The sequence below is a fragment of the Lagopus muta genome, chromosome 11, assembly GCF_023343835.1.
Source record: "Lagopus muta isolate bLagMut1 chromosome 11, bLagMut1 primary, whole genome shotgun sequence".
NCBI classification, from domain to species: domain Eukaryota; kingdom Metazoa; phylum Chordata; class Aves; order Galliformes; family Phasianidae; genus Lagopus; species Lagopus muta.
Genome location: NC_064443.1, coordinates 15,368,456 through 15,390,947, shown reverse-complemented (window position 1 = coordinate 15,390,947; position 22,492 = coordinate 15,368,456). Strand labels below are relative to the sequence as shown.

At 45.4% G+C, this 22,492-nt stretch overlaps 1 protein-coding gene across 3 annotated transcripts in view; it reads left to right on the top strand.

Moving 5' to 3' along the window:
- Positions 1-3,410: 3,410 nt before the first annotated feature.
- Positions 3,411-22,492, top strand: part of FRMD4B (FERM domain containing 4B) — a 106,281-nt gene continuing 87,199 nt past the window's right edge. Inside the window, exon 1 of one of the 3 annotated variants that reach the window (XM_048957181.1) lies at positions 3,411-3,649. The gene's annotated coding sequence lies outside the window, so the exon portion shown is untranslated. Of the gene's footprint in view, positions 3,650-9,563; positions 9,667-9,844; positions 9,913-22,492 lie in introns of those variants that run through there. The other 2 variants (XM_048957180.1, XM_048957182.1) reach the window with 2 other exon arrangements.

The window sequence follows — 22,492 nt, the reverse complement described above, 5'->3', positions numbered from 1 at the left end:
TCTGAAATATTTACAGTTGGACCATTGCACTTCAGAGAGGAAAAACTCAAATGAAATACGCAAAAGATTTTCAAAGATGCAAAAATAAGAGTTTTGTACGAAAGCACCAAAGGTTTGAGCACTAACTGAAAAAAGTCCCAAGAAACACCACAGTGGGTATCATGTTTAGAGTTCTTAGGAAGGAAATCAGTGTGATGCTGCACTTCTATGCACTTCTCCAATTTAGTTCTGGCCATAAATTGTTCTTTTTTTTTATGAGTAAGACTTCTGTTTCTGCTGGGCCTAAAATGTCCCCTTTCCCACAGCTTGTCTTCTGACCTCTCCCCACAGTTCTCTGCTCTGCCATCTAACACTATGCAGTATATTCCCCATGATGTTCCCTGCAGACCAGAGCAATTTAGAGGCTCACTGATTCAAACCCTTAACTCTTGGAGCAGTGGAAAACACACTGGAAGACCCTCTATGTGAGCACATCTCCAATGCCTTCACTGCAGCTGTGCTGTCAGTGTCCAGTGCTGGTGAAGGGCAGTGGGTTGGCAGAACTTGCAGGACAGCGGGTTCCTATCACTCTCTGAATGAACCCACTGTCAGATGGAGCTCACATCCCCTGGGGGCAGATCTGTCCAAACCAGGTTCATTGCCAGAGAATATTAGCACAGCTGAGAAGACAGTTTGGATGGCACAACTGTCTTGGCACTTGTCCTGGCAGGCACTGAAGGCATTCAGCCAGCCTAATGCCAGTACAATACATTAAGTATGTTAATGGATTCTGTTGGCTGTGATGATCTCTTAATTTTTAATAGTTGTTTCTGAGTTGGGTTTTTTTTTGTGGTTTTTTTTTTTGTGTGTGTGTGTGTGTGTGTGTTTTGTTTGTTTGTTTGTTTTTTGTTTCTTTTTTGACCATCAGCTGTCATCAACAAAAGAAAATGTAACTGTACAACATACCTGAGGTGGTTTGATTTTGTGGACAGAGCTGTCAACAGCAATGAAAAAAATACTCCTGTCATAGAATTAGAAAATTGTGCCCCAGGAAACAAATTGTTTAAGGACCATAATAACCATTACCAAACTTCTACTTTGGGCTCAGTGCTTATTCATTTCAGGTGGGAGTAAAGGTGAAGGAGAGTGAAAGTAACGAGGAAGCACATGAAGTACCCTCTGCATGTGTTCATCTTGCATGGAATGACAAGCAAATAGCAAAGGGATGCTCAGCCTTGGGAAGAGCTGGGGACCCCAAGGGTTAAGTCCAGGCAGGCGCAGGTGCAGGCAATGTTTGTGTGACATCTGAACGCAAAGTGAAAAATCACCTCTTGCAGGGGAGCTCAGCTGTGCGAACCAATTTAAGCTCCGTGTAAGAAATGCAGAGCGAAACCAACACAATAAAATATGGTGCAGTGAAATTGGCTGTGATAGCACACGGTCATTTTGCATATTGGGTTCTGCAGGCACTCATAGGGCTAGCGAGGATGTGCAGTTTGAGGACCTGGTAAGAACGGTTTCCCAAGCTTGATAGCTGCCAAGTGACCAGTTGCATGTAGCCCCCATGGTACTCTACTACCTTTGAGGTGACTTTCTCCCTGTGTGGAAATATTTACAGCATCGTGGTGCTATGTGACAGCACTGTTTTTACTCTGAGTGACCCCAGAGCATCTGAAATAGAAAAACAAGGAGCACCTCCACTTCCTAGCAAACACGTCGCTGATCCATGGCAGGAGAGGAAATTAAAAAATTCAGTTGTCATCTTCCAAGCGTGACGTGACCTCTGTGCCATAGGAAGAAATCTACCCTGTAAGGTTAAGTCACTACTTAACTGCTTAATGTCAATCTGACTGGCATTAAGCAGATTGATGGGGAGATTCAATTTATTTATGTTTAAATAGGAACCCAAACAACTTAATATTCCTTCTTGACTTAATCTGCTGCCAGGCTGGGTATCCAATTCAGTGTGTTTACGTGTCCATTTGTTTATTTATGCCTCTTAAAACCACGTGACCTGCAGGTTCCTATGGGAGTGGATGCTGTGTAACTGTGCTGTAGTTACCATGGATGAAACCTGTGCAGAGATTATCCTTCACAAACAGCCATCTGCATTGGCTGTGCTGACTCCAATAGTAATTTTTAAGCATAGGCTCTTGTGGATTATCTGCTCGTTTCAGTGAATACAGATCAACTTGCAGTTCAAATTAAGATACAATAATTTCCAGATCTGGAAAGTATACAGTTATTAATGGGGAAAAATGGTATTAAGGTGGCATACAGGAGTTTAGTCAGCAATTTGAATAGTGAAGAACATTGGAATTGGGAATCTTCTACACTTTAAGAAGGCAGAAAATGTAGATCTTAGATGGCTGTCATTAAATGTGACTCAAACTGCTCTAATCTGCTCCCATGAAATCGTCATCTAAGCTACAACGTGTTAAGTATACCTAAGAAATAAAGCTGATTTAATACCTTTTTGTACAGCTGTACCCCCAAAACAAAGAGCAGCCTGTTGCCACTTCACTGTTGTTCCTTTGATCTACTTTGGTGCAGGTAGAGAAGAGCGGAGGGAACTGTCAAGGCCCCAGTGACAATTTGTTTGCTGTGTTGATTAGCATCATAATTAAAGCCTTGCTGCTGTGAGATGTGATATGCCTTTGCAGACCAGTTTTTCTACTGATGGTGCTTCGTCTTCTCCTAACGATCCGGGTGGGATTTGCAGCAACTTGTACAGGAGCCCAGGTTGCTTGGGTTTCCATGAGGCAGCTGTTTGAGGATAGCTTCTGGAAGCCCCTATTTACTGCAGCCTAATGAGAGATTTTGTTTGTTTGTTTGCACAGTACAAACAGATGTTAAGGCTGGGGCCCTTCTAGTCATAAAAATCAAATGAACTCAGCCTTCTGTGCTACTCTCCTCAGGCTGCAAAATCCCCTTTCCTCTGGTTTTAAACTTAAATAAAGAAGAAAACCAGGCATGCTGCTTGCCAAGCAGTCTCGTCGTAAAGCCTTTGCTCTGTGAAGCAGTTACACTGCATGAAGCCAAATGTTTGAAAGCCATCAGTGGCTTTAGGGTATTTTTCTTGATGTATTAGGGTATTTTTCTTGATTCTAGGGGCCTCTTGTCCCCCTCCATCCCTCACACACAGACACCCTTGGTATCACCTAAACCCTCCCTGCCTTTTCTGACCACCTTGAACATGAAAGCTATCGTGCTGTGGATGTGAACATTTGCAGAAAGTGCAGGCTTTATTCTAACCGTGGAACAGTTCTTTAAAACAACTGTGTAACATTATCAGGGGCAGATCTGAAGGGGTTGCTGGTAGGGTCCTGAGGTCCTGCTAAGGCCTAATATGGCCCTGGCTGCCCTCACCTGGGTCTCCTCCCACTCCCATGGAGCCCATTTAAGCTTAAGTGAAGTCTTTCAGCCCTTTTTTGAGCTGTGTTGGAGGAGCACAAGCCTGGCTGTGACCTCACTGACCCATAAGCTGAGCTATCTGCCTGACTGTGGGTATATTCTCCATGGATCATCCTGGTAGCACAGACACCTGGCTGAAGCTGACCATCACCTTTGGGACTTTTTAGTTCAGGTACAGAAAGGCAAGCCCTGACTGCTGAGTCCCTGATCTTTTGGTGCAGCTGGCCCCATCTCCGGTGTGGTTGCTCTGCTAAAGGTAAGATCAACTATATCCTGTTTCTCTATGGCAAATGTTTTTCTCACCTGTTCTTTACACCCTATGCAGTAGTTTTGCTATTCTCACTGTAGAAACGAGGTTTTGAGGATGCATTTGTGGCTGCTGAGCAGAGATTGGAGATGTGATGGAGTTCAGTCAAGCTTGTGACTAGCAGTGTCTTTAGTGAGACTTATACTGATGTATTTTCCCTGAGATGCAATTGTCATGCTGGTGATTTGGCAAGGTAAATACGCTATTAAAATCTGGCTTTGATGATGAGTTTTGCCATGATCAAGGATAATAATTTCTATTATCCTTGATGATGATGAGCTTTGCTATGCTCATTCCTGCTCTGGCTTTTTTTTTTTTAACTTTATGGAACTACATGACCTCCTCTGAATCACAGATGAGCCTAATGGTGACATGGTTGTAAGCTCCATATCCTGATACAGGGTGAGGCCAAGGTTCTCAACGAGTATAATTGCATAATTTGCCCTTTCACCATGTTTCATTGTACTCATGAAGGGCACTCTGGAGGCTGAGAGCATTAATGGGAGGTCAGTAACTCCATTTTGGATGGCTCGGTGTCTGATCTTGGCTGCACTGGTGAGGAAGCGCAGCAAATCTTGTGGGTTGAATGTCATTACTTCTCCTTGTCACCAGCATAGCAGAATTGGAATGTAGCCTTTGGAGCAGTTTCACCTCTTATGATCAAATAAACAGGATCTAACAAATGGGACCCTGTTTGTCAGAATTATGTCCGTTGACCCTCCCATGGTATTTTTAGCTAGTTAAATGCCTCCAGTGTTATGCTATTTTCCATCTTAATGTGTGTCACAGGACTGGCTGGTCAGAAAGCAAAACAAAAAGGCCTCACATCAAACTCACATGTAGCCATTGAGATATGAATGGCAGCTAGCAGAGAAGCTGTACTTTTGGTTCATGACTGTCAAATGTGCTTGGAGTTACAAGAAAAGTAGCTTCCAGCTCTCCTGATATAGGAGGACAGAAATAAGTACAAGTAGCCCTTTTCCTGGTGCATCAAAGTTTGATGGCCCTTGCCCAGGGGGAAAAATTATTGGATGAATGTATAGAGAGACAAAAAAATGTGGTGAGCAGGGTAACTTCCATCATTAATGATGCTACAGACCTAGATGAGTGTGTTTCTTCTGAAAAGAAGATATGTGCTTGACCAGCAGTTGTTAGAAGACTGAGTTGCAGCAATCCCTGGTGTTGGCTCCATTGCCTGTGGAGTGCAAGGCAGTTGAACTGAATGATTGTGATGAGATACTCTGGAGTCTGTAGCACCTCTAATTCTACAGAAACTATAGATGCAGTTCATAATGAATCAGGACATGAAATGCAATAAAAGCCCAGCAGACTGTGCTATCAGCCAAGGAAATTGCCATCAGTTCTGAGAGAACTTAGTTTTCCTGATAAGGAAAAACGTGTGTGCCTTCAGCTTGTTTTCTCTTGTTACTGAGCATGAATAAGCCTTCGAGAGGACATACAGCATCTGGATGTTTATTTCTTGCCCTGCTGTTAGCCTGTGAAGCTGCCTCATGTATAAGAACACTGGGGGAAATTAGAAAGAGAAAATATTTGAAACCTCTTTCAACTCCTGCTGCATGCTTCATCCACAGTCTGAGCTCATTTGTTGTATCAGTCTACGTGTGGGAGACAGCATCTCATCAAAGTGAACCATATGGGGAGGTGGAATAGATAAGAGCCAGTTTGAAGCAGAGGTGCAGGGAGATAACCTGAGTAAAGCTCAGCTTCACTCATCTAATTTCAGGGCCTTAAGTTTGGCAGTGAAGTTAACCTAGATGAAGAACAGAAAAGTGGAGTTCTATCACCAAATCTCACCTAACAGGGGTGAAGAATGCAATTCTGGCCCTAAATTTAATAAAATTTGGCCTCTGGGAGAGAGAAAAGATGGACATCAGACGCCAGTTAAACGTCTTTGAAGATGAGGAATGTCTTTACTGAAACTACAGTCTAACCATCCTGTTTTATGCAGCTTCTAGGATAACTGCTTTCTTGCTTGGCTCTGCTCTGTGGCTGAGAGCTGCCTGAAACTGGCATGTATAAGCATCAGACTCCTACATGTAGAAAAGAGCAAATTAACACAAATGGATTTTACAATCATTACCATTTCGAATTGCCTTTATAGTATTTTAGAAGAATGCCAGCTCACAAACATGTTTGAAATGTGGTTGAAGGAAATCTGGAGATTGTGCAGCAGTATTTAAGAGATTTACCATGGGACCTAATTAGGGACCTTATTTTTTTTGCCTATTTAAGTAAAACTGTATTGATTTCAAGGTTGGGTAGTGATGTAGAGGTGGAGGGAGGCATTTCAACACAGCCAGGCTTTATAACATTGGCTGACACAAACAGGCTGCTCACATCTGGAGCTTGCTGGTGCCCCAGTGATACCCCAGGAGCCCCACTAAAAGCTGAAGTTAAGCATGTATGAATGTATCTGCTGAATATGAACCTTGGACTTCAATCCTGGCATCTAAAAGTTGCTTTTTTAGGAGTTTCTCAGGACACAGGTCTGCTGTTGTATTTTTATAACAATGGTTTGTGTGTTTTGGCAGTTAAGGTAAATTACATCATTTGACTCAGATTTTTATTTACCTCATTTCCTATTCTAAAAATACACCAAAGATGACTATTCAACATATAAGGCACACTTGAGATGAGTCTGAAATCAGATATAGGAAGGCCAGCAAGCCCTTGTCCTCCCCTTCATTAAAAACACACGCTCCAATCTGTACAAAGAGGTGATGCCTTGTGAAAGGCTGTGATGAGGCACAGACCCCAGGCTGCTTTGGGAAGCAAAGGAAGGAAGAGAGAAAGCAGGAAAGAGAGGAGGGACTACAGCTTCCTTTTCTTCTGGAGGAAGGCTCCGCTCATGAGATCACCCACAGCCTGTAGGGCTCTGTGGGGCTATGTCAGACCTCATGCAGCAAAATCAGTGTAACCACATGAGAAGCTGCTTTGCATGGACACAGGAGGAATGCTTGTTGTCAAGATATTTCTGTCCAGCTCAGCTGAGGTGTTCCGAAAGGGGAGAACTTATAGCTGGGGAACCATTTCACACAGGAGCGTCCCAGTTGTTTCTCAGGACCAAGCACCCTTTACGTATAAGACTGCCTGGCACATTCTGGTTTGTTTGACACCCAGCAGCTGACTTGTGGCACCTCTAGAGCTGATGTGAGCCAACTGTAGGGGTTTGGCATTGACTGTGGTCCATCTTGGATTGTTTCTGACATACTGAATGCCCACACTGCAAAGGTTTAGGCATGTCTCTGAACCTCCACCACCTGCTTGCAAAATGACTCTGAATCACCTTCAAGTGGTTTACTATCACTCTTTTCTGGAGCTTCCTGTTCCAGCACCAAATCAGCCAGCTTGGCAACAAAAGCTTTTTGAGCTAAGCTGTCTGACTTCGCTCTGTTCTGCCAGCTGAATTGCAGGGAAGGAACCTCCAGCCATGTCAAGTGGTTTATTGCTGGGGAGATCATCTTTTTCTTCCTCTTGAAGAACCTGAAAAAGGAGTTTTGGACTCAGCCTGAACTTCAGCTTTTACCCAAAGCCTGGGCAGGTGCAGCTGGCACAGCTGGGTGAAGAGCAGCTGTGCAGAGGGCATGAAATACAGCCTGAAGTCTGCCCTGCCATCGCTCCAGGGATGTTCATGTTAGGATCAGTGTATAATGTCAGTGCCAGACTCCACAAACAGCCTGTGTCTTTTGTGGTGTCTCCCAAAATAATGCTGCAGTGAGTTAGACTAGAAGCCTGGCATAGTGCTCTTAATCCTGAATAATAAATGTTACTTGCTCTGGCAGTTTGTACAGATTAACATCCCTGACAGATCTCAGAAGAGAGGCAAAGTACATTTTAAAACATTAATATTCCTCTGCTATAAAAGGATTCTGCAAAAAGCTGTGGTCAGTGCCACAGTCTGCCTTCCAAATTAGGAAAGAAACACAAATTGAGTAATTTTTTTCCTGAGATCTTTAACCCAATCTGCTTTAGATGTTTAACTCATAGACTTTAGATACTTAGATACTGATACCCAAAGTTATAATGTTCTGGTGGTAGGAATTCAGGGTTTTGTTACAGACTGCCCAACCTCAAGGGATGAAGTGCAAAGCCAGGTGGGGCTGCATGGCTAAAGAGCTTCTCCCTGCCAGCCTTCATCACACCAGGTCGTCTCTGCTGTCATGCTATTACTTGCTTTCTGCTTACGCTAGTTTGTCTCTGCAAGCCTTTGATTTCATTATAATACAGCTATAAAGCAGATAAATAGCATTTATTCCACCTACTATAAGTATTGTCTGACCTTCTTTCTTCAAAGGGAGCTCACTACTGTCCCCAGATGTTGATTTAGGATTATTGGAACACAAATGGATGCATACATCACATCAAAATATCAGTGTAATTTCCCCTGATGAAGCACTGCATGTGGAAAGGTGGGTGTGCTGAACTCCAGTGGCTGAAATAAACAGTGTTAGAACTCCTTGTGAATGATCTTTTTAGGGACACTGTACAAGCAGTGGTTGTCCATGTTCCCCAGTATGGAGCCCACTGGGGCTGGTGGTTTTCTGGAAATTGGGTTGGGGGGAGACTGCTGATATAGTGGTGAATGTGGAAGTGCAGGGTATAAGGAAGAAGAAAGCTTTGGATAATGATGTGTAAAAACTGATGACCCTGAGTTGTTTGTGTACCATCTCAGCTCATGGCTGCTTGGAGAGGGAAAGTTGAGTGTTTCCACATTCATGGCAACAGGAAATGCATCTTGGAGCATTTCTGGGTCCTCAAAGCAGGACCCTGGAGGAAGAGAAGGAATTAAAAGCCAGGGAAAGCAGATGGTGGTAAGAACCAGACAAGGAAACCTTTGGGTGTACGAAGAACTGAGAAGAGAATGAGTTGGTTGAGCAGCACCAGCGTGACTGGTGCAGGATGTACCAGGAGAGCATGAGCAGATCACTACAGACCTGGAATGGATGTAGTAAAGCTGGGGGTACTCTGTGTGTACTCTGTGTAGATGGGAATATATGCAAAAGCTGTAAGCCACACGAGCTGTGTTTTGTTTTGTTCATCCTCTTTAGCGAGGCACCAAGTAGTTGGTTACTGCAGTCTCTAAGTGTGACCAGTGGGAAGCTGGGACTTATCACTGTTGTTTTGTACTAGAGGTGAATTCTGAGGTGAAATTGGTCAGATTTCCCTAGGAGCATCCTGAGGTCTTCTTCATTTTGTCTCAATGAACTCGTGGTGATTCGTGATGTTTCTGGCAAAACAGTTGCATGCTCCTATGTGATCAAATATTGGTGTTAATTCTTCACCAAAAATGCTACTCTTTAGCTGCAGTGGTTTCTTTTGTGGAATAGGTGGGACTCAGAATCATGCTGCGGTGCTGCTCCTTTCCTAGGCAAAGTCTGCTTTCTGGTCTATTAGGCAGCCCTACAGGTTATCCGACAACCCTCAGCATCCAGGCTGCTATTCATTACCGCACTTTGGGCAGCAAATTTCCATTGGGTGATGAGAAGCTGTATCACTAGCACAGTGTGGCACGTCTCATTGTCTCGCACCGCCAGGATGACAAAGGGCCCTACTGAACCGATACGGCTGGATTTTAGCAAATCCCATTGTCCTTCAGAAAGCCGTGCAGCCAAGAGGTGGCAGGTCTGCTGGAAAAGGGGTACGGTGGCGGGGCGAGGGGTGACCCCTAGGGGCTGAGAGCGGGGCCGTGCCTGGGGGCGGCGGGGCTTTGTGCGGGCGGGGCCGTAACCATGACCTGAGCATCGGCTGCGGCTCCGGGCCGGATCCGGCCCCCTCCAACACCCACCCACCCCGCGGCGGGGGCGGAGGGCTCGGCGCTAAGCCCGGCCCCCGGTAGCAGTCGCCGCAGGGAGGGAGGGCGGCCCGGCCGTGGATGCGAGGGGAGCGGCGGGGCCGGGCTGGGCTCCTCCGGCCGCCCCCGTGCGCTGAGCCCCGCCGGAGCCAAGGTAAGGGCGGGCGGCGAGCGGGGCGGTGGGTGTCCAGCGGAGACCATCGGAGCGGAGCTGAGGCGGCGGCTGCACGGGGCGCGGTGCGGAGCGATGCCACCGCGGGGCTGCGGATCCCCGTGCGTGGGGCTGCCCCACGGCCACGCCCGGTCGGAGCGGGGCAAGAGATGCGGGAAGGCGTCGCTAAACGGCGGTCCCTCCCGCAGCCGGAGTTCGGCGTTGCGTGGAGCGCTGGATCCCGGTGGGGTATGGATCCCGGCGGTGATGGGTCGCGGGATGCACATCTGGAAGGGCTCGGGAGAATTGGGTTCCTCACCGAGAATGATGAAAAATCTAGTGTCGCTGCCGTAATTTCACTCTCGGCTTAGCTGCTAGCAAATATTTACTCGCTGCCAGACAATGAGTGCCGTTTGTTGGCTTGTGGTCTGAGGAATATTCCCACGCTAACTTACTGCGGAGCGGGATGGGACACGCTGCGCTGTCACTCTGCATTGCCCCGTGCCTGCCCTTCTTTTTAAAAGAAAAGGAGTCGCAGCTTTGTGTTTATGCCCGGCACATGGCTCGTCAGCCTGTGTAAGGGCACATTTGGACAGAAATACGTTCCTGCCATTGGCTTCCTTTGCTTGTGTTACCCGTGGCTGCCTTCCTGGCTTCCCCTGCTTCTTCCCCTCTCCTAGAATAGCCCCTTTCCCTGTATTGTTCTTGGTGCGCTTCCTCTTGCCTTGCTCTTCCTCTAGCCCTCACTGCAGGTTCTCAGCACAGAAGCCCTGCTGGCATGTGTTGTCACCTTCCCCATCAGGCTCCATCCCCCCTCCCCCCCCCAGAGAGTTTTAAAGTCTAGAGCTTCCTACTTGAGTAAATCCTCCTTCTTCCTCTGTGGAAAGTGCAGCAGCCTTGATTCAATTTGACTCCAATTGCCTATGAAGAGGTTTAAACTGTGTTGAAATCAACTTCATTTTGAAGCTGCTGTGCGGTCAGGAGGAGATTACTGGTGGCCTCTGCAGTGCCTTGGGTCAGTTTATGTAACACGGTGTCTTTGTAAACTGGGCTTGCTAACTCCACTATTAATGATGTGTAATAACTTAAGGCTTTAATTTTGACCACACTGCTCATGGGCGATGAGGTGCTCTGCAGCTGTGTTAAATGTAGCTGGAAACTTAGATCAAATGCCTTATTCTTGGAGGGGGCAAAGTCAGTGCCCCTTTTGGGACTGGAGGAGATGTAGAGGGAAGCCAGGTCAGGAACTTATGTCTGAAAGTGTCCCATCTGCAGCTCCTAAAGCATGCTGGTTGGGTCTCGTGCCCATTTGGATGGGTTTGTGTGTCTGTGCTAACCCACAGGCAGCTTCCATCTGCAGGACTACTTGACTTTTCCCAGGGCATCATCCTATAAACAAAGAGCAGCTGAGCTGCTGTAACTTTTGCAGGATTCCCAACAGTGATGTAAGTCCAACCTTTAATGGGTTTTCATGGAGCTGTAACAGGTAAGACCTTAGAGCAGCTAGAGAGCTGCTCTGCATCCTGGGGAGGACTGCAGTGCTGTGCTTGTGCCTGGTTCTTGCAGACAGGGAATGAATGCATCCAGTTCTTGCCTGTTCTCATCTGTGTTCTTTCTTCATCTCTTTCTTGAGTTATGCTGCCCTTTACTTAAAAAAAAAGCTTATCCTGCAGGAGTTAGCAATGCTTGCCTTCAAGATTTATATTCCCTGCAACTGAGTGAGCTTCAGCGGTTGGTCTGTTCTATGCCAAAACTTGTCTTACTGATTTCCTTGGACTTTCATGGGTGCACCTGTGCCAGGCTTGATCTCTTTAGTTTGCTTCTGATGTATGGAACACATCAAAAAAAAAAACCAACTTACTAAGAAAGTGCACTTCAGTCCATTAGATATTTAAAATGTCATCGTAGTCAAAAGGCAGCAATTGTACAGAAACCTTTCAATCCATTAAGCCCTGGAATGCCATAAATTTGAAAACACAGCAGGATAAATGAATTCCTGAGGTCTAACATGCAGGTGAGCGCTTTTCTGTGCTTTGCTGGGTTTGCTGGCTTTGTGCTCACTGCAGCTGGGGTATTTTCTGGCTGGTGAAGTGAAATTGCTGCCTTGTTCCCTGGAGCAGGGTGGTGAATGCATCTCATCTCTAGAAACTGTTCTTTGTAGATTTGTGCTGTGACACATTCTGTAACTTATTTTCCTGATGCCCATCCACATCTGCAAGTCTGCCCTTGGTTTCTGGTAATTAAAGCAGCAGAAGGGGCTGAAGGGAGGCCTACTGCAGGGCTTGTATAATTTTTAAGGATCTCATGTCCACTATCTTATTTTCTCCCTGTGTTCCTTAGCATATCATGGAGGGTGGGGAGGAGGGAAGGGAGTGCGAGGAAGTGGGTGAATGCAGTCCTCTGCAATCTAGGGGCTCTGTTCGTGACTCTTGCATCTTCCGATGGGGATGGTGGGCCAACGTGTCAGATGTGTTTGCAAGCAAGTGATGGTACAAACTAAAGCTGGGAGATGAACAGGTTAGGAGGTTAATGAGATGTCTGAACTAAATTGATTTTCCATACAAATTGGCTGCAGTGTGTTGTGTTTGCTTTCTGCCTTTCTCTTGGATGCTGCGTTGCAGCAGCTATGTGAATGTAATGAGCAGTAAAAGGGGTGGGGAGTTGTGGTTAACTGGGAAATGTGTTTGGGAAACCTTGTTCTTAGCCCTGCGTGTGCTGCCACACAATTTGGTGTAGAGTAAGGCAGCTCTGGCTTAGGACCCTGTGTACCTGGGTCTGGGTCTTGGTGCCATGACTGGCTGAGTATTGTAGAATCCTGGAGTCATAGAACCATAGGAATCATCTAGTTCTGACCCCTTGCCATGGGCAGGGTATATGCAGAGAGCTGCATGTTCTGACTGTCAAGTGGAGCATTTTGTGCCCAGCTTTAATAGCAACCTCTTGTTTAGGTGTAGCATTATGCAGCCTAACTAGATGTCAGAGGAAGATCAAGCTTTAGCTCACTGTGTCGTGACAGGAAGGACTGCTTGAAGGGAGGCAGAGGCCTGGCACCTCTGCATTTGCAATCAAGCATCAGATAAACCAGCAATGTGCCATATGCTGCAAGACTGGTCCATACTTGAAACTGTTTGCTGAGAATATTAAGTCTAGAGCTTAGCACAGTAAGTAGGTCACTGGGCATTGTTGGTAAATGATCTATGGCCTTATCGCATAGATCTTACCATTGGTGTTGTATGACAGTGATTAGTTATAGGAACAATTCCTTGGCTGGCTTAGAGCATGTATGTTTCTTTTTTAAGTAGGCTAAGCAGTTTTCATCCAATAAAACAATGAAAAGCCATTGGCAAATCTGCTATTGTTTGGTTGAAGCCACTTGAAAGCATCAAGCCTTCCTCTTGCACCCAGTCACAATGCATCAATGCTTTCAGCAACTGTTAACCTATAGCACTGAACCACAGGACTGTTACAGAAAGCAGGGTTTTTGTTTTCTTTTGCTTTTTAAAGCAGCACAACAAACCACCAAAATGTGGGTTCTTCAGAATTGCAGTGATTGCTGGAGAACATAGACTGCACATAGAAGACATGCAAGCTGTAATTTCAGTTAGCCCTTTGGTTTTGTGTAGGCTGCCTACAGAGATATCTTCTGCAAAGTTGGGGAAGGATTTGCCGTTGCGGTGGCTGCTTTGTTTAGAGAATAAACTCTTTGTAGGTCATCTGAAATTAGAGCAGATGAGAGTTTCAGGTTTATAGCAGCTGTCAAGCCAAGGAAGGGGACTTCAGCACAAAGAGATGCTGAAGAAGAAACAGTTGTACAGCAGAGATCTTGTGAGTTGTTGGTCAGTTTACCAAACCGTTACAGAAGTGGTTGCCCAAGAGATGGCAAGGTTCCTCCAGAACTTCAAATACACAAAACTGTGGCACTGAGGTCCTTCTGTTCCTCTGTTGGTGCCGCTCACTGCCTCCAGTTTGCAGCTGGATTCTCAGCATCCCATAAGTGCTGGGTGAGGTGTGGCTGGAGATGTGGTCTGGGTGCTGTGCCAGGAGAATCCTTTCAGCCACTGCTTGGCTGGTCTGAAGGGTGTGCATGTGCTCAGTAAGCTGGTATTGATTGGCAGTCATCAGTTCAAACTGTCACAACCTGCCCATGCTCTGTTTTACAGAGGCATGTGGGTACCTCAAACCCTTTCTAATATGTCCAAAACATGAAGCCCTACAGCGCTTTTCTCATGCTAATGTTTGAGCCATGCTTAATTGCTTTAAAAGAGAGTTCCGTGGGGTGGTTGATCTCCCCATAAATGAATGTCTTTCATGTAATTAATCCTTTATTTTTTTCAGGTCCAGGATGTAGGAGCAATGGCTTTAGAAACAAATATGTTTACCTTGCGCTGCACTACAAACAACTCCCCTGTTCTTTAAAGCAGAAACAAAGCAAAAAATATGTTGCATGGCCTCCGACAAAAATAAGACACTTTTGTACATGTTCTGTGGAGCAGGGAAAATATTGTATCATCACAAGCATTCCAAGAGAGAACTTTCATGGCGTTTCGTTCTTGAAAAATCCTGTAAGAAAACCCAATGATAAGACAAAGTCCATGGTGAAATCTGAACCCTCATGAAAGTAATTGGAATCTTCAGGCCAGGGTTTTGCCTGGAGTTTCACTTAAAAATTTCCTTGAGATACTGTACTGGTGTACTTCAGAGCTGTAGAGTTGCACAGTTGTGCTGAAATGCCAGGTCCTACATGTTCCAGCTTTATTCATAAATGATCATCCAGTTGGTTTTCTTTTTTCCCCTTGGAATGAAGCCCAGTGTGATTAGCAAACAATCTCTCGGTGTATTTTGATTGCTTTTAAATGGGTGGATTAAATGGGCATCAGCAAAGAACTTGTGCATCCTTTTTCCATCTTTCTCAAGAAGCCCTAAGAGAATTAGAGGGAGACATACGACAAGTTTCTTGGTGCAGACTGTTTTCTCTTGTTTAAAGGGAAGAGTCTGTAAGTAATAATAATTACTGGACATTTTGGAAATGCATTCATTTGACTCAGCCTGCCCTGGCTCAGAGAACACAGCAGGGTCTATTATTGAGGTAAGAGTTTGAGTGCTTTCATATGGCAGTGCTTGATTTACTCATGTCTTTGTCAGCTGAAGGCTCAGGTAACAGAGAGGTGGAGGGTGATAATGTGGTAGAAGGACGTGGGGATGCTTTAGAGCTGGAAGCAGACTCAGCTTGGGGGTAGGGGCCTAGAAAGCCGGGAGGAGGAGGAGAGCATCTTGCCAGGGTCACTGCTCTGGTCCTGGCTGGGCATTGTACAAAAGGCAGTTGCCATCCGTAATGTAGGCTCAGGCTGAGATCATAGCATGTTGATGGATTTTATGTGACATAATGCCTCTTGAGGCATTGCTGTGCTAAACGCATAGGTTATAGGAGCGTGGTTGCTGCATCAGTCTCAAGAATCCCTCTTGGCTGTTATGGAAAGCAGATGTACATGTTCAGTAGCTGTTGTGCAAGAAAGCTTGGTCTGAATCAAAGCTATAAAGAAAGCAGTTCCTAAAGGTAAAACATCTGAAATCTCAAAAGATTTAAAAAGAGGATAAGATTACAGACTATGACATGATCTGTCATGTTGTCTGTCCCCAAAGGCAACAGGGGAGGAAAATGTGTCTGGAGCTGGAAAAGCATCTCCAAAAGTGAGTCCCTAATGTATGGGGATGGCTATGATTGCATGAATGTTTGGCTGTTTTCTCCTTGCTTTCCCTTGGTTGTAAGACAAATCTCTCCTTGCTCTTTCTATTTAAGTCTAGACTTATGTTCCTAGTTTAGAAAGCAAACTAATAACTGCTCCAGATTGTGGATTCAGCAATTTGAACATATTTAACTCTGACACTGATTTTCCTCTTGTGCCTAATACAAAGGAAATATCTTTATTTGCGGGAAAGATGCCTGAACCTGGTTGAAAGCAAACTCAAAATGACCAATGTTTTGCTAATACTCTTTCAATAAAGTGTCTGCGCCACATATGAAAGCCATGTATGGAGAAGGAGTGCGAAACGTGGCAACTCAAAAGATGTGCTGCAGTAGAAGTCTTTCTAACCTTTACCATGTTAGCTGTATAACTTTACCGTAAGAAGAACAGTGGTTTGTAAATGTTTCTTCCTTCCCCCAACATCAAAAATCTTAGAGTTGATAGAATCTAATGCTTCAGCAATTAGAATGCAACTAGCATCTATTGTGAACGTGCTTGTTAATGGGATGGAGATGTGTACATGTGTAGGATCTTCTGGACTGTTCTTTTCTTTGGTCTTCCAAAACAAAAACTTCTGATTTAGGTAATGAACAGAACTTTTCTTAAACTCCTGTTGTCTCCACACTGAAATCCAGTTGCAGCTCTTGATTTAGATGTCTGTGATCTTGTGCATAGGGAAAAAGCTTGGAGGAGAGACCTTTCCTAATCACTTCTACAGCACAACCTGACTTTGCCTGCATGGGAGTCAGAAGTAGGAAGCTCCAGAGGTGTCTGTTTGGCAGCCTTGAGGCTGATGCATTGTCTGGCACTGAGCAATGTTTATGTACTTATCTGTCAGTGTTTCCTAATGGCGACCATGTGAGTCTGCCTCTCTTGGCAAAAGCATAACTCACTTTCCACATTGTAGCCATCATTGCACTTACAAGTAAATCACCATAAGGGTTGCATTTGAGTCTCTGCTAAACAACAGGGGAATCATCTAATAACAGCTTTCTGTGAAACCGAAGGTGAAAGGAAGTTGAAACCTAATAAGCAAATGGATCTTGGTGAACTTGAGACGTTCTGGGGACACCAGCAAACTCAGTGCATGCAGCTGTTCTATGGGCGGTAGCAAGAATCTCATAAGCAGGCTGCTGTCAGAGCTTCCTACTTTGCCACTTGAATTGATTATTATTGGCACAAGGAGAAGAAAACAGGCTTTCTCAACTCTGCCTGATAGCAGATGAGGGGAGGAAAGAGGGATGTGTTTGTGTAGGCTGGCATCACTGTGTGATTGAAGACCCTACTTCTCCCTTGCAAATGTTGCTTAACTTTTAAATCGTAGTGTCTACTGGTCTGTTACTACTGCTGTATAGGAAGCCATGCAATGTATGAAGCTGTTTGTTTGGATCACCTTTAGGGATGGGAATTTCTTCATTGTCCTCTCCCAGTCCAAGAGGGAGGTGGGTCTGTGGTAGGTTGAGAAGTACAAAAAATAAACTGTGGAGAAGGAAACCAGCAGCTCCTGCTGTGCTGTCTGCCATATAAGATATGTCTTGATTTATTGCTAAATAAGCAGCTCTCATAACAAAGGTATTTGAAGAAATTTGTAGTAAAAACTATTCAGCTGAAGTGAGTTAACCCTATTTGATTTCACTGAGCTTTCTGACTTGATGGAACTTGGCTGCTAACGTGGTGCTTTCAGTTCAACACTGGGAAGTTGATTTAATTTTAACCCCGTCATTTTCAGCCTGAATCTGTTGTGATGTTTTTGTGTGCTGTTTTTTTTGTTGTTGTTGTTGTTGTTAACCCAGTACAGCTTTGATTCCTGGTAGAAGTAGTGTTCAGCAGCGCATTAACATCTCCTCTTTCAAAAGTTACGCCCTGCCACAGCGTCATATGCTTGTTAGGGCAAGCTGCACTTCTTCTCTGCTTCCTGCCAGAGGAATCCTTCCCTGTTTTTTGGGTGGTTTTTTTTTGGGTTTTTTTTGGGTTTTTTTTTTTTTTTTGGATTTTTTTGGAGGGGGGGGTTGTTGTTCTTTTCGTTGTTGCTTTCCAATCTCTCCCATATTGCGTGGATGAAGTCTGGAGCAGGCAGCAGCTGAGAGACGGTATGTTTATTCAAATACATCAGAGGGTCATCTTTGCTTTTGACTAAAAAGTGGCTGCATGGGATTTTAGTGGCACCAGGAATCAGGCTCCCAGTTTGCTCAGCAGTTGTCTCCAGCTCCATCTCTTCTGGTTGTGCTTTGTGGTAGACAGTCTGTCTGGTGCTTCCTCCGCAAAGTGATAATTGTTGTTTTTGCATGCTGGTGGTGTTCTGAAGTCTTGTCCTGCTAAAATGAAGCTTAAGGGAAAAAGGTCAAGAAAAGCAATGGGGTGGGGCTGTGCTGGGAGCAGCAGCCAGAGAAAAACCAAGTACAAAATGAATACAGTGAATGGCAAGCATGGAAATGCTGCAAGGAACAGACTGAGTGACCATTTGTCGTTAGGAAGCTGTGCCTGGTGATTCCAGGTAAGTGGGATCAGTCTGACTGTGCTCCCAGCCCATCGCTGTGCTGTGTGGTCCTGCTGAAGGCAGTGTGGGAGCAGGTTGTGGCAGTTTGTCTCAGCAAACAAAGACGCTGTGCTGCTCCTTTGCTTTGCAACCTGCTCAGAAGCATGAAAACAGACCTGGAAGATGTGATGTGTTTTCTCAGTTGAGACCTGAACTGTGAAAGCTGAATGGAGATGTGCCAGGGATGTGGAGATCAGTAGTTGCAGGCTCAACCCTATGCTTGGACACAAGAAATCACATTTAATGTTTTCTTTATTTTTAACATACTTGGTAACTTCTATTGTTGCAATCTATTCTCTTAAATGTTTGGAGCTTGGAGTCCCTGCCTGGTGCCTTGGTGTTCTGGCTTGTGCCAGCTAATCGGAAACAACAGCAGCACGCTTTGCTTACTGCTGGAGCTGCTGAGCGTCTCCACTGCTTGGTGTCAAGATAAGCACACGTGGGGAGGAAGACAGAACTCCATGTGCCTGGCTGTGTGCTCCTCCTCACCTCTCCAGCAGTACTGGGGATAAGAGCTTCATTTTATCCATGTGGGTCTGTGACATCAGGCTGCAAAGCAGTGCTCTGCAGAGCCGTCAGATGCAATGTGTGTAACAGCAAATGAAGCGCTGACAAAAAAGAAGTTGCTGGTTTCTTTCTCACAGAAGACATTTGCTTCTTTGAGATCAGGAGGAGGGAGAGGAGATGTAGGAACATATGAGTGAGGGGTGGAGAGAAGGGCAGATCTGTGCTGTCCCCAGACACCTTTCCCTGCTCCTGGCCTGGGTGCTGCAGCTTCACCCCCCTGGGCCTCTCCCAGCTCTGGGGGGAGGCTGTGGGGCAGTGGTGCCTCCTTGGGGAGATGGGAGTGGAAACTCCCGCAGTGCAGGAAAAGATGGCTGATAAGGTGCCGGGTGCTGCTCTTCCCATAGCACTGATATCTAATGCTTCTGGAAAAGAATGAAAGGCTTTGCAGGAGGGGAGGTTGTTTGGCAAAGAAGTTTGGAACAGATGAATCAACACCTGGCTGTAGCTTGCACTCTGCCTCTGGGGCATGACAGATGTAAGAGCAGTTTTAGCAGCAGTGCCCATTGCCTCAGGCTGGTGGGCCTTTTTCAGGCCATCCATGGCATTCACTCCCTGTAGGCAAGGCTTCAGAAGGGCACTGCAAAGAAACATAACAGCAATACTTGGTGGGTGCAAACATCAGCATGGGAGAGCTGCTCAGTGCAACATAAGAAGGAGTGATAATGTAGAAAGCTGAGGAAACGGGTGTTTGCCTGATCTGGATTTGCTCCATGTTAGGGAATTCTGCAGAGAAGTCCCTGCCAGGCACCAGGACATTAGCTGAAAGCAAGCACGAGAATGTCCAAGACTTTGGAGCAGATGGTGCTTGGGACCAGATGTGGGATCCACATGTGTGGACTTCTGTGACCCCAGGGGGTTTCTCAGTGTTAGTGTCTCACTCCTAGGGACTGGCCTGGGGTTTGAGCCATAGGTTTGTTCATGTAATTGAGTACATACATGCCTATCAGTTGTTTTCTTGTGACTTATTTGCTTGGTTTTTTATTTTGCTGCATCCCAATTTATTATCCCACATCTTTGTTATGCATGAGGTATGGTATGTGACTCAACTGGAGGGAGGTTCAGAGGTATTTTTTGGTGGTGCTTTATGCCCTTCTTAAGCACAAAAGGTTTTGAAAGTTTTGTTTGTCCCTTCAGCATGCAATTATTCCAAGCAAGAAATTTCTCTGAAGCTGTGATGTGTACCTGAGGGGGAGAGTGGGGCAAGATGGGAGCAAAACTTACCTTCAAGCCAAACACTGTGCAGTAAGTTCTCAGTGTTGTTATTACAGGTGAGCAATATCACTGTTATTGAGATACCTCCTCTGAAAATGAGGTGGTGACGCTCCTAACCACTGTGCTTCCAGCGTTCCTAACAGGTGCATGTTAAATTGAATTGCATTTGTTTTCATACAAAATAGAGATGCAGAGATTGTTTAAAAATAGTCTATAGCTAGGTTTGAATGGAGACACAGAGATGTGCCCTGCAGGGTCTGGGCACAAGCAGCCATGCTCCATGGAGGCCCTGTGCACTCAGCAGAAAGCTGAGAAAACGGGTACATGCCTGATCTGGATTTGCTCTGTGTTAGGGAATTCTGCAGAGAATTGTGTTGTACCTTGCTTTTTGGCCTGTAACTGAACTGCAAGCTCTGTGTGCTCAGGTACCTCTAACCATTCGTGCTGCTCAGTACAGGATCTCTTGCAAAGTGGTTAAATCTGCTGTGGATATAAATGGACTCAGAATGGAGTAATAGAACACGCACATTGCTTCATTAATATAAAGCTTAGCCCTTTCATGTTAAGGCTTTTTTTTTTTTCTTTTTTTTAAGTGCTGGAACCCCTTGGCATGGTCACAGCCACCCTTTTTCTCTAAATAACGTTTTAGGATAATCATTGAGTGAGATGACTGTCCCCGTGAGGGTTTAACAGTGTTGGCAAGCAGAGGATAAAATCAGTCATGCTGTGTCTCTGGTTTTAGTGAAAGCAGGACAGCAAGGTGAGAGCCAGCTGTTCCTTGAGCTCTGCTTGTGAGAGCAGAACCCACACTGATGGAGCTGGGCAGGAATGTGCCAGTATTTACCCAGGTTTTAGAGAGTACGTTTAGCAGTGGGATGCATTCTGCATGTTCATCGCTCCCTTAGGAAATGAACTGAATATAATGTAGAACTTGAGCAAATATTTGGAAGGCTGATGAGAGACTTTGAAGGAATACGTCCTCCAAATTTTGGGGAGAACAATTAATCATGGTGTAGTTAATTGTCTCGTCCTCTAAGCTCCCTCTCAAGCAGCACTGCTGCCTGGGTGGTTACCATAATCCTCTTTATTTCATTTCAGTATGAGTCTGGGTGAGCACCTGATATTCAAAATGGGATTAGGAGAGGAAAAAAATTGCTACTAAAATTGGTAATAACAGAAAGCAAACCTGTCTGACAGCATCTGCCTTATGATCTTCTGGGAGCAGGCTAAAGAATCCTTAATTACCTTTTTTGCAAGGGTGGGGTGCTGTCTCTGAAGAATTAATTTAGGAAGGTTACAGCTGGAATTGCTGCTGCCTGGGTTACAGCAGCCTAATGATTTGTCGTGAATTAGCTCCTCACCTGCAGTGGGCTCTGGGAGGAGGAGTGGGGTGGTGTGAAGGCAGGTTGGGGTAAGTGAGGCTGGGAAGGATTGGGATCCAGACATGAATGGCTCTCTATGTGCCCTGCAAATAGGTCTGGTGACTTTACCTACGGACTGAGAACGTCGGACACAGTACCAAAGCAAAGCGCTTTGTTCCTTAGGTAATGAACCATTATCATTACCATTAGGGGGTCATTTAAATGAGAGGCAACGAGCGCTCTTACCTTTGTGCAAATGCCCAGAGGCTTAAGAGATTTGTCATGCTTAGGCTGCTGTGAGCCCCGTGCTGCTGTGTTGGTGCACCGTGAAATTTGTGCTTCTCGTCTTAAATGCCCTTTCCGTTTGCTGCTCTGAAGGTGATGAAAACTTCGTACAAAATTATTTCCCCAATGAAAGCTGTAGCAACGCTCTGTCTCCAACAGTGTGCAGCTCTGGCTGCTTCAGGAGGTGTTCAGGCTGCTGTTACCAAAGCCGTGTGTGTTCATTTGGGTATTCTTTTCCCGAGAAAGTTTTTCTCAACTCTCATTTGAAATAGAAATGAGCTAATGTCCAAAAGTATCTGAGTGGCTGAGAGCTCAGGTACTGAGTTACTTAAGGCTTTCTTGGGTAAAGACCCGATATTCTCACGTCTGTTTGGGAGAGGTAAGAATTGTATCGTGCTGGAAGAAGCCTTAATCCCTGAATAAAGGGGAAAAAGCAGACTCGTGCATGAAATAAGCACTGCTGGTCTTTTAATAGGTAAGATTGAATGGCTTCAATCAGTATCACGTAAATGTTCTCTTGGTAAACAATTTTTAATTGATTCAAATACTGGAAAAATCCAAACTAGGCAATGCCAGGGCTGCCCAACATGCAGGAATATCTGCATTGGCTGCTTGTGGGATTTTTCACCTATCTAGCCACTGGAGCAGGCAGCTGCGATGACACAGCGGCGCTGTAAGGAGGCTGCCTTCTGGTGTCCTTGTGTTTCTGAAAGCTGATCGTTTAATGCCTTGTGGTGTTAAATGGAATATGAATTCTTGAGGCTTTCCGGGCGCGTCGGTGCTGTTACAGGGGATGCTGCTGAGGTGCTATCATCAGAGATGCTTTGTGAAATCTGAAACGATTTGGAGTTATCTGGCCAAGCAGCGTGCTCCTGTGAGCTCTATTAGAGAAAATCTAAGTCAGCTCCAACTTCACAATGAACAACCATTGAATAAAATGATGTTGCTGCTCTGTAGGAAGAGAAATATGACAGACCATTCTGTGTCTTTGCTGAATTATACTAGGAGCTATTTGCAGCAGGCAGGAAAATCGTTGTTTGGTGATGCTTCTGTGAGCTATGGCCGCATTACTCTGGTGCGTGCATGCTGCTCCTGTGGATGCTGCTGGGTATGGAGATCTCTGG